At 37.7% G+C, this 14,950-nt stretch overlaps 1 protein-coding gene and 1 non-coding gene across 5 annotated transcripts in view; both read right to left on the bottom strand.

The window, feature by feature from the left end:
• Window positions 1–14,950, bottom strand: part of LOC108454396 (peroxygenase-like) — a 91,079-nt gene that overhangs the window by 60,376 nt on the left and 15,753 nt on the right. Inside the window, exon 1 of one of the 4 annotated variants that reach the window (XM_053019280.1) lies at window positions 3,593–3,603. The exons of the other annotated variants lie outside the window; for them this stretch is intronic. The gene's annotated coding sequence lies outside the window, so the exon portion shown is untranslated. Of the gene's footprint in view, window positions 1–3,592; window positions 3,604–14,950 lie in introns of those variants that run through there. 4 annotated transcript variants of the gene reach the window in all.
• Window positions 119–225, bottom strand: LOC128281187 (small nucleolar RNA R71). Its single transcript, XR_008271400.1, has one exon. It is a non-coding gene; the product is annotated as a small nucleolar RNA R71 (small nucleolar RNA).

Genomic DNA, 14,950 nt, shown 5'->3' with positions numbered 1-14,950 from the left:
TTCATTGAGAAACAAAGCTAGACAGTGGTTGAACTCATTACCACGAGGGTTAATCACTACTTGGGAACAAATGACCGAAAAATTTCTATTAAAATATTTTTCGTCGGCTAAAACGGCTAAATTACGTAATGATATCTCTTCATTTGTGCAGATGGACTTAGAAACTCTTTACGATGCATGGGAGAGATACAAAGACTTACTGAGAAGGTGCCCTCACCATGGGTTACCGCTTTGGCTACAGATTCAAACGTTCCATAATGGCCTGAATCCTTAGACTCGACACTGCTGGTGAAACCATCAATAATAAAACACCTAAAGATGCCTATGAGTTTATAGAGGAGATGTCACTGAATAACTATCAGTGGCAAGTCATGAGGACTAAGCCAACTAAAACAGCAAGCGTTTCTAACATCGATTCGGTTACTATGCTGTCAAATCAGGTAGAACTTCTAAATAAAAAGATTGATGGTTTACTTGGTTCTACTCAGGTACATCTAATAATGAGGTGCGAGACAAATGGAGGAGGAGCATGCACAGAGTATCAACCATTCAACCCTAGCATCGAGGAGGAACAAGTCCAAAATATGGGTAACTACAACTCTCGATCCCAAAATAACCCATATAGTAACACTTACAATGTAGGTTGGAGGAACCACTCCAATTTCTCATGGGGCGGTTAAGGAAATCAAAAACCACAACATCCTCCGAGTTTTCAACAACCACCCTATCAATAGGAAAAGAAGCTAAACCTTGAAGAGATGCTCTCAAAGTTTATATCAGTGTTAGAAACCCGTTTTTAGAACACCGAGACAGCACTTAAAAATCAACAAGCATCGATCCAAGGGCTCAAAACTCAGATAGGCCAGCTTTCCAAACTAATCTCCGAACGACCACAAGGTAGCTTACCAAGTAATACTGAACCCAACCCAATGGAACAGCTCAACGCAATTAATATTCAAGATGACGAATGAGTTGTTGAGCCTAAACCAGAACCGAGGCAAGAAACTATGGTAAGCAAAGGTCAAGGTGAGGTAGGTCATAATAAAAACAAATCAGTGAATTTCGAATATAAACCTCGTGTGCCATACCCCAACGCGACAAGGAAAGACCACTCAGATGAATAATTTCATAAATTCCTTAAACTCTTAGAAAAGATTACACGTTAACTTACCGTTTATTGAAGCTCTATCGCAGATGCCAAAAGCAATGAAATTTTTAAAGGAGCTTTTAGCAAATAAGCGGAAGTTGGACGAGGCGTCGCATGTGGAGCTAAACGCGGTGTGCTCAGCTATTTTGCAAAATAAGCTACCGAACAAATTAAAAGATCCAGGGAGTTTTATGATTCCTTGCTTAATTGGTAGTTTAGATGTTAATAATGCATTAGCTGATTTAGGGGCTAGTATCAACGTCATGCCTTACAAAATGTTTAAGCAACTAGGTCTCGGGAAACCCAAATAGACTAGGATGAGCATTCAATTACTAGATAAAACTATAAGATCCCCTAGGGGTATTATTGAAGATGTTCTAGTTAAAATAGATAAATTTATATTTCCCGTTGACTTCATTGTTCTAGACATAGAGGAGGATAGCAACACTCCTTTAACTTTAGGAAGGCCTTTTTTAGCAACTGTTAAAACAATTATTGATGTTGGCATAGGTGAACTCACACTCCGTATGGGAGACGAAACAATCACCCTTCAAGCTCGCAATTCTGGCAACACATTGGAAATTAAAGGTGATCGTCTAAACCATTCTACTAAAACTGACAATATGGTGCAACCTTCTTTGCAGGAAATGAGTCTGAAGGAAGTACATGAGCCATTCTCAAGCAATAGTAGAGGACCTATTCATGAAGATAGAAGGCTACAAATCGATGAGCTAGATGAATGGCAGACGTATAAACCGAGAACACCCAACAAACCGAATTTACGACAGAACAAGCTCAATACCTTTCTAAATCAACTTAAAGTTGGAGATAGAGTCTTATTAGATGCCGCAGATCCCCACATTGTCGCTACCACACCGAATAAAGAAATCCCTCTTATGGTACTCAGCATTTTCCCATTCGATATGGTCGAGGTAAATCATCCCAAGTTCGGCACTTTTAAGGTAAACAACACCCTTTTAAAACCTTATTTTGATGAGATTGATAGCAGGAATGAGGAGTATAACTCCTCAAACCACCATGATCATTCAACGGAGAGGTAAGTCGAGCTTAGACTATAAATAAATGCTTTTCGGGAGGCAACCTGAGCACTAACTGTATTAACTTCTTTAAAATTTAGTCTTCAACACCTAACTTACTAACAGAGCACTTGAATACAGGCTTTCTACAGAGACACGGCCAAGTACACGGGCGTGCTTAGAGGCGTGTGAAAACAGGGCAAAGATATCCCCAAACACGGGCTATGATAAAACACCACGGCTGTGCGACATGGCTGTGGTCGAGCCTGCCAAAACAACACGGGCATGAGACACACCCGTGTGGAAGAACCGTGGGTAAACCTTTTAAAATAATACGGGCGTTCGACACGCCTGTGTCTAGCACCCGTGGTCGAACCTATTAGATTGACACGGGCTTGGGTCTTTATACATAGGCATGGGATAAGCGAACAATGCCAGACACGGCCGTTTGACATGCACCCATACGCCCAAGAAACACTGGCGTGGACTAAATGTCAGACGCGCCCAAATTCAAAATTCGCGATTCAACACCAGACGAAGCGGCATAGGAAGGGGGTCATCTCCATTGGCCCCTATGCTACTCGGATGGCTCAAAACTTCAGGATCCTCAGCACCGCAACCCAAGAATCATCCTTAACCCTCATTGGCCAGATGTCTCCACAAGGCATCTCGAGCATGCTTAGCATGAGAATGATCGAAAAGCGCCGAGGAACCTATCCTCCTCAATATCGTCTTGCCCAATCTACCGAGGAGGAGGCCTACGAGGACATTCTTGATGATGTCCCTCCACAGTACGAGGACCCACTGACTCAGCAACCACCACCATCTCGTTCAGTTCATACGGCAGTTTCATATGCTGACATCTCTGAGCGCCTCACTCGATTCGAGTAGCAGTATTTTCAACGATTTGACAACATTGATGCTACTTTATAGTAGATTTGTCAGCACCTCCACATCTCATCACCAGTCCCACCTCGCGAACCATCCAGCGATGAAGATGTTTAAAAACATTTATTTATTATTTTATGTTTTTAAATTTTATTAAAACTACTTTTTATTTTTATTAGATTTTAGAATTTTATTTTTAATTATCAATTTCGGTTATTTCTTTATGAGTAATTATTCTTCCTAATATCCCCTAAAAAGTTCCTGATTTTATCACAGTTATATAGAGCTCTTAAGCTCATCATCACATAGGAACTAAAATCTCCACCGGGAAAGGTTCTCTACGACTGCCATGTCTTGATCGACCACGACCATAGCTACCATTAGATATAATATTCTTTTGGCGCAGGGCTTATGGACTAATGAACCTCTACCACCGCTGGAGTATCCTCTTCCACTCTTACACCAATTACTCTCCAAAACTCCAGTTCGAAGAATTCATCATATAAGAAGTTTCACTTCTCCCCCTATCTTATTTTTATATTCTAATATTTATCTTTGTACATTGAGGGCAATGTACATCTTAAGTGTAGGGGGTATTTATTTCATTATTAGAAAAATCTCTAAATGACTGTCTTATTCTCTTGAAAAGCTCTCATATCGTATTTAGGATAAACTTTGATTGATTTATGATGTTGATTGATATATTTTGAATTAAAACATAGGCATTTATGCATTGATTGTTTAAACCTCAAGACATTAGAGAATCAAGCATGATAAGTTGATCTTTAAGAATTTAAATTCTTAGGTTGTTTCCCCAAAGTTTAGGTATTGCTTTGAGTTGGAATTCATAAGTTTTAAAACATCAAAAAGCCATAATTTTTTATGAGATTTTTGAGCCTTTTGAGCATCTATTAATTCTTCCATGCTCACTTTTATTATTACTTTGAGTGCGTCAGTATTGAACTGTTATTCTAGAACTTGCTTGATTATGCATGTCAAGACTACACCATTTGATTTAATATGTCAAAATGATTAAGACACTTAGGATTAACCCACTCATGCCATGAAAAGCCTACCTCCACGATTAACCCCTAGTAAACCCCCTTGAGCTTAACAAGCCATTTCTTGTATTACCCTTAATATTAACCCTTAGCTCATTATTGTTGAAATCCCTTAAATTAATCCCTATTTTTGTCGAGATTTGAGTTGAATAAATTGCTTAGTTATATCTTATTCTTAATAGTTAGTCTATGTTATTTAACTTGTTCTTAAAAAAACAAAAAAAAACATGTATACATATTAGTAGTGATCTTCTGTTTGTAAGTTTCAGTATTTAAATTCCATAGTCTGAGAAAAGCTTTGTTGTACGCAATTGATGACTAGCTATTTTTCTAGTTAAGTAATTTTTCAACTCAATCTCGATTCTAACCTTTTCTTTCAGCTTGTGACCACACCCCCTAACCAAGCCTTATTACAACCCTCTAAAGACCTTTTGATTGATGTATCATCTTAAATTATAATGGTAGAGATTTGATTTTCATGCAAGCCTATAGTAATGACTTTCAATTATTGACTATTGAGTGCTTCATTTATTGTCCTTAAACACCTCAAGTGATTTGAGTGAATCTTTAGTGAGGATATGAAACTCTGTGATATTCTGAATCAAAAGTAATTACTTAGATGAGGGGAGACACCTATGTTTGCATGATTAAATACTCAACTTGGAATGTTTGAAACTTTTATGTTCTTTTAGTTTAATTCTCAATGTATGATTACCTATGGATTATTTTGAGATATTATCGATAGAAATTATAAGTTGAGAAGAATTTATTTTGATTATGAGTTGAGAATTTTGCCTTGAGGACAAGCAAATGCTTAAGTGTGGGTGTATTTGATAAACCATAATTTATAAATATTTTTACCCCATGTTTAACACATTTTATGGTTGATTTCTCATTAGAATTGGTGAATTCGATGATCCTAATGCTTTAATTTCATGTTTTATAGTTAGGAGAGCATAGGAGAGCAAAAGGAACGAGAAACGGGCCAAAAACAGAGAAATTGGGCCAAAGTATGAAATCAACACGGCCTGGACCTCCTCACACAGGTAGACCACACGACCGTGTCAATTTGGCAGGCTCGAGCATAGCCTGAAGTAATCTCATATGAGCGTGTCATATGAGCGTGTCCCTGCCGAACCCAAGTTGAGTCCAATTCAAAAAAGGCTAATTTTGAGGGCTCTTAGGCATTCCAAAGCCTATAAATACACTCTAGAGGAGGAAGAAAGGGAGACGCAGAATAGGGAGTAAGGAATTACTCTAAGGAAGCCAATTGATCCATCTCAGAAGTCGGATTCACCATAAGACTGAAGATCTCTCCTCAATTTCCCCTTCAGGAGTTTTAGGTTTTCTTTATATTTTGTATTCTTTATTATTCTGAGATGTTCTCTTATTTAGTTATGAACTTAAACCCCTAAATACCTAAGGGGAATGAAACCTAAGACGAATCTTGTTATTATTTTCTGAATTGTATGATAAATATTTAACTTGTTCTTAAATATGTGTTCTTAATTCTTGTTTTGATATCCTAGGATACTGATTCAAGATAAGCTCTTATTCAGAGGAGGAATAGACCCTGTCTAAGAGTACATTTTCCATAATTAAGCGGAGTTGTTTGCACGCCTAGACATAGGGTGACAAAATTTTGCCAGATTAGGGTGAAACCTAATAAGGGGATCCATAGATCGAGTTAGTGCAACCCTAGAGTGTTAATTAGAGAAAGGTCTCAGTTATTCAATCTAGGGATTAAACGTTATTAGTCTTGAATAGGGATAATAACATAACTTAGGGATCTCTACGGAACAAGTTAAATGAATAAATCGTCTGATTCGGAGCAAGAATAACAAGTACAGTCTAGGTAGATTTTTTCTTAGGTATTGTCTTAATTAAATCGATTTTCCCAAAAGAAATTCCCCAATTCTATTCTCTGTGAATTCTTAGTTTAGACAATTAGTTAGTTAAAACAAAAACCTCTTTATTCTTAAGCTAGATAATAAAAAGACAGTCATTACTAGTACTTTTAGTTCCTTTGGGTTTGACAATCCGGTCTTGGTAAAACTATACTACTGTTCGATAGGTACACTTGCCTACATCGCGATAATAGTTAGTTTCAAGAACGATTAATTATAAATATTTAAAACCTATCACGAAATCATGCTATCAACATGGCATCAAGCACGTGCGTGTTTCCCGACCATGTGAAGTCTGCACCTATTTATGAAAATCAAATTAACAACACGGCCTCGCACACGAGCATGTGACTTGGCTGTGTGACTTCAATTTGTTCATGCTTTGCAAAACAAAGAGTTATACGGGTTAGGAACACAGGCGTGTGTGACCATACGGCCTGCCCATACGGGCGTGTCCCAAACCACACAGACGTGTGACCCCTGTTTATGAAAAAAAATTTCTAAGTTTCGTAAAAAAATTTTGAGTTACCGGTTTAGTCTCGAACCTCTTACAAAGTGTATTTTGGGTCTCGTAGGCTCGTACTAGGGACTTTATGATTGAATATAAATGGTTTTAATTTAGATGCAAATTTATGAATCGATTTGTATATTTGCTTGTGATGTAAGTTCGATAATGCCTCGTACCCTGTTCCAACGCTAAATACAGGTAAGGGGTGTTACATGTAGTGGTATCAGAGTTATGGTTTAGTCGATTTTCACACTAACGTAGCGTGTGCCAGAGTCTTCCTATACATGCCATATATAAATTGTGATAGTGTGACCACTCTTGACAATTTAAATTGTGCTTTCATATAGTAAATGGATCCCGACTGAGAAGTAGCTGATGATGTTGAAAGTAATGCGCCAGTTCCCGCTTAAAGGACAGCGTCTTCTGAAAGTAGACCAGTAACGGTTAGTCAGGGAAAAGAAGCTAAGAAAGTCTTCTTTCAAAGGATGAATGAGTGGTTTGCTGAGTCTGTTCGAATAAATTCGACTGCCCAACATCCTCTACCCCTACCTAACCCTCAACCGGTTCCCGTAACTCCTCAAGGTGTGGAATTTATTAAACTGAACAAGCCTCCAGTTGATAAGATTCAAAAGCAAGGGGTTGAATAATTTAGAGCCAATGTTGATGATGACCCCGAGAGAGTAGAGTTTTGGCTTGAGAACTCTATTAGGGTATTTGATGAGCTTTCTTGCACACTAGATGGGTGCTTAAAATGTGCTATATCACTTCTGAGAAACTCGACGTATCAGTGGTAGAATACTCTTGTATTCGTAATACCGAGAGAAAGAGTTACCTGGGAATTCTTTCAAGATAAGTTCAGAAAGAAATATATCAGCCAATGGTTCATTGATTAGAAATGCAAAAGGTTTTTAGAGTTGAAACAGGGCCGTATGTTTGTGGCTGAATATGAACGAGAGTTTGTTAGGCTCAGTAACTATGCTTGAAAATGTGTTTCCACGGAGGCTATCATGTGCAAGAGATTCAAAGATGGGTTGAATGAAGATATCAGACTGATAGTTGGGATTTTAGAGTTGAAAGAATTTGTTGTGCTAGTCGATCGAGCTTGCAAAGTCGAAGAATTGAGGAAAAAAAAGAGAAAAGCTGAGCTTGAGACTAGAGATTTGAGAAAAAAACCGCTGAATAAGTCATTTCAATCTTCGTCAAAGAAATCGAGGGATTTGTATAATCGTTCTAATGCTTCAGTTGGGTATCCCAATAGAGATCGTGGGAAGTAATATTCGGGTTCTAAGGACCAAACTAAGTCAATAGTGAGTATTGGTTATGCTAGGTCTAAGAGACCTGAATGTCTACACTATGGTAGATGACATCCTGGTGAATATAGGATGAATAACCAGGCTTGCTTTAAATGTAGCTCCCCAGATCACTTCATTCGAGATTACCCTGAAATGGCTGAGAAACGTTTTCAGAATGCAATATCGAGCAAGACTGCCACTAAAGGGAGGCCACCGAGAAGTACGAGAAGTGGGAACAGTAGTAGAGGTGTAACGAAAGATTTAACTACGAGGACAGAGGTCAGAGCACTTGCTAGAACTTACGTTATTCACGCTCACAAAGATGCGTCATCCCCTGATGTTATCATTGGTACATTTTCTCTCTATGATACTAATGCAGTTGCATTGATTGATCTTGTATCGACTCATTCTTATATTTGCATGAATTTGGTATCTAGTAAGAATTTTCTTATTGAGACTATTGAGTATGTGATTAAAGTGTCAAACCCCTTAGGCAAATATGTTCTAGTTGATAAAGTTAGCAAGAATTGTCCTTTAATGATTTGGGATCACTGTTTTCCGACTGACTTAATGCTTTTACCATTTGATGAGTTCGATATAATTCTTGGAATTGATTGGTTGATTCTACATGATGTCGTAGTGAATTGTAGACGAAATATTATTGAATTGAAATGTCAAAATAATGAAATTCTTTGGATTGAATCGAATAGGTCGGGTGAGTTGCCTATTATGATTTCGTCGATGTCGACTCAGAGGTATGTAAGAAAATGGTGCGAAGCTTATCTTGCGTATGTACTAAATACGAAAGTGTCTAAATTAAAGATTGAATCTGTGTCGGTAGTTTGTGAATATCCGGATGTGTTCCCAGAAAAGTTGTCTGGATTACAATCGATCAGAGAGGTTGAGTTTACTATTGATTTGGTACCGGGAACTTCACCGATATCGATAGCTCCATATAGAATGGCTTCGACCGAATTGAAAGAATTGAAGTCCCAGTTGCAAGAGTTGACAGATAAGGGTTTTGCGAGACTGAGTTTTTTGCCCTAGGGTGCACCAGTGTTATTCGTCAAGAAGAAAGACGGATCCATGAGACTTTGTATTGATTACCGTCAACTTAACAAGGTTATGATAAAGAACAAGTATCCTTTACCGAGAATTGATGACTTGTTTGATTAGCTGAAAAGGGCAACAATGTTCTCGAAGATATATTTGAGATCTGGTTATTATCAGTTGAGAGTTAAGGATTCGGATGTGCCAAAAACCGCATTCAGAATGAGGTACGGGCATTATGAATTCCTTGTTATGCCTTTTGGGTTAACTAATGCTCCTCTAGTTTTTATAGACTTGATGAATCGAATCTTCCGACCTTATTTAGATAAGTTTGTGGTTTTTTTTGTTGACGACATTTTGATTTATTCCCGAGACGAGTCTGAGCATGCCGATCATTTAAGAATCTTATTATAGACTTTGAGAGATAATAAATTGTTTACTATATTCAACAAAAGTGAGTTTTGGCTCTAAGAAGTCAGATTTTTGAGACACATTGTTTCAGTGGAAGGTATACAGGTTGATTTGAGTAAGGTTTCGGCATTTGTCAATTAGAAGCCACCGAGGAATGTATCCGAAGTTAGAAGCTTTTTGGGTTTGGCTGGTTATTATCGATGTTTTGTTAAGGGATTTTCAATGATTGCTACACCTATAACCAAATTGTTACAAAAAGATGTGAAGTTCAAGTGGTCTGAGAAATGTCAAAAGAGTTTTGAACAGTTGAAAATGTTGTTGACTGAGGCACCGGTGTTAGTGCAACCTGAGTTGGGGAAAGAGTTTATGATTTTTAGTGACGCATCATTGAACGGTCTTGGTTGTGTGTTAATGTAAGAGGGTAAAGTGATAGCTTATGCCTCGAGACAGTTGAAACCACACGAAAAGAATTATCCGATGCATGACTTGGAATTAGTCGCTATTGTGTTCATTTTAAAAATCTGGCGACACCATTTATTCGGTGAGAAGTGTCGCATCTTTATCGATCACAAGAGTTTGAAGTATTTAATGACTCAAAAAGATTTGAATTTACGGCAACGAAGATGGCTCGAGTTGTTGAAAGATTATGAGTTAGTGATCGATTATCACTCGGGGAAAGCGAATGTAGTCGCAGATGCTCTAAGTAGAAAGTTTTTGTTTGCTTTGAGGGCGATGAATACACGGTTAGCCTTATTCGATGATGGATCGATTTTGGCCGAGTCGAAAACTAGACCAGTATTTCTTCAGCAAATTTGCGAAGCTTAGAAATGTGATAATGAGCTGCAAGCTAAAAGAGTCTAGTGCCAATCGAATAATGATTCGGAATACCAGATTGGATCGGATGATTGTTTGAGGTTCCAAAAAAGGATTTGTGTACCGAGAAATACTGAACTAATTTAGAAAATTCTTCGCGAGGCACATAATGGTTGTCTATCAATCCATCCTAGAAGTACAAAGATGTATAATGATTTGAAGGAATTGTATTGGTGGTCAGGAATGAAACGAGACATTTCAGACTTTGTGTAACACCCCAAACCCGAGACCATCGCCGGTGTCGGACCCGAGGGGTTAACAAGCCAAGTTCACATGTTTTGCCCACCAATTTGACATTTCCAGTCAGGCTGGAAAACTGCGTCACTGTCGCCTTAAAAATCATATCTCGAGTTTCAAAACTCGGAAACTGGTTTCGTAAATTTTCCCTGAATTTAGACTCATATATCCATCCATGGATTTATTTCTAGGATTTTGGTCGGGCCAATTGGTACAGTTTATTAGTTAAAGTTACCCATGTTACAGGGATCGACTGCTCTGACCTTCGCGCGGTATAACTTGAATATCTCTCTGTACAGGGATTTAATGCTGGTGTCGTTTGTTTCTAATGAAACTAGACTAAAAATGGAATCTGTACATATAAGGTATATCTCCTAATTATTTTGGATAATTTATAGTGAATTTTAAAGTTGCGACAGGGAACCCAGAAACCATTCTGGCCCTGTCTCACAATAGCTTTAATATCTCTTAACCTGTAACTCCTATGACCATTTCGTTTCTTCCATATGAAAATAGACTCATCAAGGTTCATTTACATAGCTTATTCACTATTTAATTCCATTCCTATGAATTTTGGTGATTTTTCACATTCATGCCACTGCAGCTGGCAGCATCTGTTTTAAGATAGGACTTACCTATTTGGTAGTCTCCATGAATCAACTAGTCTTGCCATACATAGGTTCATATATGATCATTTTAACCATGCAAATGGCTGATCATATGACCAACATTCCCATTTCCAAGCCATAGCCACATCATGACACCAAATATATACATACAACCCACAATTTGTCTAAGTTCATGCTTCCCTTTTGAGCCATTTTCGCATGGCCGTACATACTTACATTACAACATATTTAACAAACAAGAGGTAGTCCTATACATGCCATCTCAAGTTCAATCAAAAATTTATACCAAAATGGAGGCTTGATAGTGTGAATGACTTGACTTCAACGATCCCAAATCCAATTGCTTGAGCGAAATCTAAAAAAAAAGCGAGAGCCAAAGCAACGGGTAAGCATTCTTATGCTTAGTAAGTCTCAAGGAATATAATCAACTCTAATTACAGCAATACATTCACATAGCCAAATGCATCATTTCATTAATACACATTCTTACTTCACACTTCATCATTATATGATTTCACAAAATATCAATCAATTCAATAACTGAAATTTATTAGTCGATTGAGCGAATGTTGCTCAAACATGTCGACTTTCCAATGCACATAAACGTACCTTATCCTTTGGGCTTTTCGAGTGTACTAATTGAATTCATTACAGCAACCAACACTCACCTCCAGCCCAAGATTCTTGAATATAACCGGATATAATCACGTGCACAAATGCCTTGGTCTTAGCCGGATAGAATGTCTCGCACGAATGCCTTGGTCTTAGCCGGATGTAGCCACTAGCACAATTGCCTTGGTCTTAACCGGATATAATTTCCAGCATAATTGTCTTGAGATTTAGCCGGATATCATTCAATTTCCATGAACACATACATCAATTATCATTGGACATACATAATTCATTTTCGTTACTAAGGCTCAAACGCAATTATAGTCGCAAGCATATTCGCCTTCGGGACTTAGCCCGGGTAGAATTCAAATACTCATGCATACATAATCAATAATCAATACACATCCATACTTTATTTCACACAATTCAAGTAGGGTCACTTCTTGAGGACTTACCTCGGATGTTGTCGAACGGCTTTTTTCGCTATTCGATCACTTTCTCCTTCCCTTGTCCGATTGTGGCCCTCTAAGCTCTTGAGCTAATTCAAACAAATTCAATTTATTAAAACCTCATTGTGCTAGCTTTTGGCGAATATGACAAGGAGTTTAAATGGTCATATGGCCACCCTTTAGCTTGAATACACAATGGTCATGCACATTTTATACTACATCAAGCAATTCAATACAATTTATTCGAGCATCAAGGAAATGCTAAGGCCTTCAATAGGCTACCCAAGGCGAATATTCATGTACATGTTGAGGTCAATTTTGCACTTAATACCTCACAAAAACAGCATGCAATTTACTAATTAATGCTTTGCACATTGTGGCCCAAAACTTATAATATAGCATCAAGCACCTACATGTGTGCTAGGCAATTGTGCTTGCAATTTCACAAGCATTCTTCCACATCTTCTTCTTTAAACCAATATATTCATCACTTAGTTCATAACCAAAACATAATGTGCAATCATATATATGCATATATGAGCATGGCGAATTTTCAAGGTGTCCATAGCCATCCAAAACACAAATTTTAACTAACATGCAAGAAGCATGAATCATGCTCAAGAATGCATCATGGCCGAATATGACAATCATGCTCCTTTTCAACTTCAATCATGATAAAACAAAGAGAAAACTCAAAATCTTACTCATGAGTAGAAAATCCATCATTGCATGCATCATCATCAAGCTTCACACTTAGCATGCAATGGCTTTATCACCATAACAACTTTGGCCAAATACCATTTCCATGGCATAACAAAGATTTGAGCCATGGCTAACATGCACATCAAGTTAGCAACCAAGACATGCATGAAACTCCTAACACAACCTCATACATACCTTAATCTTGATGCAAACTTAGCCAAATCTCCTTCTAGATCTCTTCCAAACCAAGCATGAAGCAAAAATCCTCCCCCTTTTTCCTTAGTATTTTCGGCCAAGAAGTGAAAATGGATGAGCAAAATTTTTCTTTTCTTTCCTTAGGACATTCGGCCAAGAGCTATGGTGAAAGATGAACATTTTTTTCCTTTTTTTTCCATACTCTTATTTTATTATTTCTAACATGCACCACTAGCAAAACATGTTTAAGACATGTTTTTTTTGCCCATATTCATCACCATGGCGGCCACTATAGTCAAATTTGGGAATTTGACATGCAAGGACAACATTTCTAGTGTGCATCAATAGGCCACTTCCACATTTGCCTATCTCAATTCTAAATTTTCTCACACAAGTCCTTTCTAGTGAAATTCACCTTTATAACACTAAATCAATCGTCAAAAAAAATGTCATACATGAATACTCACATATTATAGGCATCGAAATAAATTTTAAATTATTGTTATGCCTCGGTTTTGTGGTCCCGAAACCACATTCCGGCTAGGGTCTATTTTGGGCTGTCACACTTTGTAACGAGATGATTGATTTGTCAACAAGTTAAAGTCGAACATCAAATGCCTTTGGGTTTCCTTCAACCTGGGACTATACCCGAGTGGAAATGGATAGAGTTGTGATGGATTTCGTATCGGGGTTACCTCTGACTCCGATTGACGAAATCATTTCATTTTATTCCGGTGCGTACCGGTTATTCACTTGATAAGCTAGCTGAATTGTACATTGCTGAAATTGTTAGACTGCACGGGGTGCCTACTTCTATTATTTCAGATAGATATCTGAGGTTTACATCGTGATTTTGGAAGAAATTACAAGAAGCGTTGGGTACAAAGTTGAATTTTAGTACTGCATTCCATCTACAAACCGACGATCAATCAGAGAAGAGAATTCAAATTCTCGAAGATATGCTTTGCTGTTGTGTTTTAGAGTTCGAAGGTAGTTGGGAGAAATATCCACCGTTGGTTGAATTTGCTTATAACAATAGTTTTCAATCGAGTATAAAGATGGCACCGTATGAAGCATTATATGGTCACAAGTGTCGACCTCCACTGTACTGGACCGAGCTTAGTGAGAAACAGATTCACGGGGTTGATTTGGTCAGAGAAATCGAAGAGAAAGCAAAAATAATTCGTGATTGTTTAAAAGCAGCTTCGGATCGACAAAAATCATACGCGGATTTAAAACAAAAAGATATTGAATTTCAGGTTAGTGAAAAAGTGTTTCTAAAAGTGTCTTCATGGAAGAAAATTCTTATATTTGGCCGCAAAGGCAAGTTGAGTCTGCGTTTCATTGGGTCGTATGAGATTATTGAAAGAATAGGGCCAGTGGCATATCGGCTAGCTTTTTCGTCAAGGATCCACAACGTGTTTCATGTATCGATGTTGCGATGATATCGATCAGATTCTTCGCATGTAATTTTCCCAACAGAAATTGAGATTTGACCCGATATGACATATGGTGAAGAACAGATCAAAGTGTTAGCTCGAGAGGTTAAACAGTTGAGAAATAGAAGCATAGCTTTAGTGAAACTTTTGTGGCAACGACATGGGGTCGAAGAGGCTACGTGGAACCCGAGGAAGCTGTGAGAAAATAGTACCCTAACCTCTTTTCTGGTAAGATTTTTTGGGGCGAAAATCCCTAAAGGGGGAAAGTTGTAATAGCTTGTTTTTGGGTCAAATCAAAATAGTGGTTTCAAGACCATAAATTTAAAGTAGAAATATTTATTTTATTTTTATTTTAAGGTCTACAGCATGATAGGATAATTGTGTGAAAATTTCGTTAAGAAATTTTATCGATTGAGTGCTCAATTTGACTAGAAGGACTAAATTGCAATAGGTGCCAAACTTGAGTTCTATAAGTTAAAGCTATCTAATTGCTATAAAATTTTAAATTGGAGG

Source organism: Gossypium arboreum, chromosome 9 (assembly GCF_025698485.1).
Source record: "Gossypium arboreum isolate Shixiya-1 chromosome 9, ASM2569848v2, whole genome shotgun sequence".
Taxonomy (NCBI): Eukaryota; Viridiplantae; Streptophyta; class Magnoliopsida; order Malvales; family Malvaceae; genus Gossypium; species Gossypium arboreum.
Note: the sequence above shows the minus strand (reverse complement) of the source record. Positions and strands in the feature narration are given on the sequence as shown.